This window comes from Bos javanicus, chromosome 17 (genome assembly GCF_032452875.1).
Source record: "Bos javanicus breed banteng chromosome 17, ARS-OSU_banteng_1.0, whole genome shotgun sequence".
In the NCBI taxonomy this organism is placed as follows: Eukaryota; Metazoa; Chordata; class Mammalia; order Artiodactyla; family Bovidae; genus Bos; species Bos javanicus.
In genome coordinates this window covers 65,494,362-65,498,130 of record NC_083884.1, presented here as the reverse complement: position 1 = coordinate 65,498,130, position 3,769 = coordinate 65,494,362, and the positions used below count along the sequence as shown (strand labels likewise).

The 3,769-nt window shown below is 49.9% G+C and overlaps 1 long non-coding RNA gene across 2 annotated transcripts; it reads left to right on the top strand.

Annotated features, from left to right (window-relative positions):
* Window positions 1-322: 322 nt before the first annotated feature.
* On the top strand, window positions 323-2,845 carry LOC133229003 (uncharacterized). 2 transcript variants are annotated; one of them, XR_009730438.1, is made up of 3 exons: window positions 323-420; window positions 654-753; window positions 1,929-2,845. It is a non-coding gene; the product is annotated as an uncharacterized LOC133229003 (long non-coding RNA). The 2 variants fall into 2 exon arrangements; XR_009730437.1 differs by having other exon boundaries at window positions 323-753.
* The last annotated feature ends 924 nt before the right edge of the window (window positions 2,846-3,769 follow it).

The following is a 3,769-nucleotide window of genomic DNA, read 5'->3' as shown; positions in this document are numbered from 1 at the left end:
CACATCCTCCTGCCTAGGATGCTGCAGGGAGACAGCTGGTACCCAGAGGAGGTGCCTGGCCCAAGAAAATGGCTCAAATCTCAGCCCAACTCCTGACTCAATCCCTGAGCCCAAATACACTGCCTTTTCCCCCAAGACCCCCTGATGGACCGGGAGATGAGAACATGCATCTTGCCCCCTCCCCTCCCCCTCAGCACATGATTCTATCTGCTGCTGCTTTGCAATGAGACTTCCTGGTGGTCAGGTGACCACCCTGAATGACCAGTAGCCTGCTTGACTCTAATTGGCTCAGAACCCAGGACATTCTAAACCAACTGCCCACATGACAGTTGCACAGAGAATTCGCATCATCTTCAACTGACCTAACCTGGATGAGGAGCAGTGGCTACTCACTAGCTGGGCACAGGATCTCCTGGGCTGGTGGTGTTTTGGGGGCTTAATGAATGAAGAATGTGGGCCCCAGTGCCTCACTGACTAAAACCTGACCAATGGTTGGAGTAGCCTGGACTAAGGCCTGGTTGGGGGCGGGCAGTGGCTGAACTGGTTCTGAGTGGGCACCATCTCTGCCCAGTCCTCGCTCTCCCAGATCCAGGCTCTGCTGTATAAACCACAGCCTTTCCTCCTGAATCTACTCACTGGTGTTATTTCCACAGCACCTTCAATGGAGTGGTTAGTGGGGGTGGCACACATGTGCCCCTACCTGTGGTTTGGCCAGAAGTGAATTCTGATGCGTCTGAACCACGACTGGGAATGGTGAGCAGACCATCCTGACTGCACATGATATTCTTGTGCGTCCAGTGTCTGAATCCCTTGTGATCCTTTTCTTTTGGTTAACCGGGCCACAACACTGGAAAATACGTTCAAAGCAGAACTATTGACATATTCCTGGGAGAAGACCATGGGGAAATATCAGTTCATTCCCAGGCCCCACTTCTGTCCCCACTTCTGTTCCCCTTGATCGCCAGCTGCCTAGGGGAGTCAGCTGAATCAAAGCTGGGGAGAAGAATGTTACAATGCGGTGTACAGTTAATACATCCAAAATATTCAGCACTGATCGCACTGGAACATGACTTTATTGAGATGAGATAATATAGAAATGGTGCACAGCACAGTGACTGAGGGCGTGGAGGCTGGTGCCTGATGATCCGGGTTCAGATCATACCAGGCATCACGTGAATCTGGGAAGATTACTTAACCTCTCTGTCTTCAGTTCCCTGTTCTGTGATATGGAAATATTAATGGGCCCACGTATTAGTATAACATGATGAAGCTTAATACAAAAAGTCAGGTAGACGCTGAAGAAAAACGACTGGTCCTTCATAGGTGCTACCTAAGTGTTCAGAAATTAAACGTCTGGAAGAATAAGCAAGAAATGTAGAAGTGCTGCCTCCTGGATGCCACAGGGCAGAGGATGGGGGCAGGTTCTGGGTGCGATGCTTTGCAGCTTGTGAAGAGTATCTGTTATCTCCTGTGATCCCCACATCAGCCATGGGGGCAGGGAGGAAATTCTCAGGGCAGGTGCTGTGATCCATATATACATGGCACTAAAATGTCTAGATTTTCAGTGACTTTCCCAGAGTCTCAAAGCTGATGACAGATGGATGTGGGACACGAATGTAGTTGCTCCCCTGGGGACAGAAAACTCTGAAACCCTAAATCCTCTAGATGGTGCCCTGGACCCCAGAGCCCAGGACTCTGCTCCCTTCGGCCCCTCAATCCTCCTGCCCCACGGTTGCTCCGAGGACAAGAGGGGTCTTAGCCAACAGGAGGGCACATGCCTGACCCAGCTGCCTCCTTTGAGTTGATCCCTGACCCCAAAGCCGTCCAATACTCTGCAAAGAATTTCCTTGAAAGATCAGGCCCTCCACACCTCTGTCACTGAAGGCTCATTCCTCTAACCTGATGGCATTGTCCCTTCACTCCCCCAGGCAGCACCCGAATACCCAGCGGTCCTGTCCACATCAACCAATGGAAATCCTGCCAGGAAATCCCAGCTTCCTTCCTTTCCGAAGACCTCTGGATTCAGACTGCTGATATTTGGCTTTGGATTTTGACATCAACATTCAGGACCATTTGGCCTGTAATTTTCTTTGTCTGATGCTGTTGTCTTTGTCTACTGATGTCTACTGCTGAGGTTGAGCAGTGCTCTCCTGGTCCGATAAAGGCAGTGTCAGGTGTATTTTCTCTATTATCTGTTCCCTGGAAGAGTGTGTTAGGAGATGGGCATCAACTTCTACCTTAAATGTTTGGTAGAAATCAGAGCTAGCCATCTGGGCCTGAAGTCTGTTTTGTGGAATTTTTTTTTCTTTTTTGCATTTCTTTCAACAGAAGCTTATTTGGTACATGGTACAGGGCACAGGTCTTAAGTATAGAGCTTTATGATCTTGTAAATATAAGCACATCTGTCGAACACCCAGTTCAGTACACAGGATATCCCCAGCATGCTGGCAGCCCTCTGAAGAAGGGAAGTAGAGGAGTCACTAACTTATCAGGTTATAAGAATGAAATCAGTTATCCGTGCATGCAGCAAGCACAATGATTTACACACAGTTAGCTCAAAATTAGTGTGGCAACACACCGGGAAAGAAGTGGAGGGAGCTGGAGAGCTGGGAGAATCCAATGCCTTTGGGACTTGTGCTGTGGACGTCTGAGGTCAGGGATTAGGAAGTTGTAAGAGGAGCTTTTCAGAAGCACCTGGGCTTTTACAGAGGAAAACACGACTACTTCTCAAAGTGGAGCACCCATTGCAATCCACTGAGCCCTCCCTTTGTTGAGGGTGCTTTTTCTATACTTGTGTGTTATTTTACATACAAATGTTTAAAAAATAAACCCAGCAGGAGCTCAACTTTGCTTGATATTAAAAGGGTTAAATATAAAACATATATAGGAAACTAATGCTGAACCCATACAGATCATATCAGGGAAGAAAAGGGGCACTAAACAGCTAACTCAGGAGGCGTAGGGAGGTGGCCCTCCTTCCTTCACCTCATGTGTCTCATTTAAGCTTCCAGACACTGGAAGCTCCATCCCCTCTGAGTCTCAGGATGAGTCCTCCGGGTCCTTCGCAGGTGTCGCACCAGAACCTGCCACACACATGCAGTGGAGAGGTGGGTGGGCTCCCTGGTCTGTGTGCGGGACCCAGGGGGCTAGTCAGACCTGGGCCCTGGCTCCCCCAGGGGTCACATCCCCAGGGCACCCCTGTTTGTTGCTCTTTACTAAACGTGGTGTCTAGTAGTGGAGAGATGTTCTGAAGGGGTGATTTAACCTGGGCGTTTGGCCAGGCAGTGTTCAAGTGACTGGTCCTATGAAACAGTGTAAGTGATGCAGAGGAACGGGGAGGCTCTGGGGCTCCAGGATGAAAGGAAACGCTGGGTCCCTCCGTCTGGGCGCTCTGAGAGCGGGAGGTCTGATGACACGGGTGGACGTGGTAAATAACCCCGTCCCTCCAGCCCTACTCAGCCGACTCATCGGGAGACCCACACAGTGGAAATGGTCGGTTCAGTCCAGTCGCTCAGTCACGTCCGACTCTTTGTGACCCCACGGACTGCAGCACGCCAGGCTTCCCTGTCCATCACCAGCTCCTGGAGCTTGCTCAAACTCATGTCCGTTGAGTCAGTGGAAATGGTCAGAGAACCACAACGTTCCCTTTTCCCCTAAGAACCCTTTTTCTTTAACATCCCAGCCAAACTTGCCTGTGTTTCTTCTGCTGTGACAGGATCATAGGTTTCACCACTTAACCCCATCCCAACATGAAAAGTTTACAGAAGAC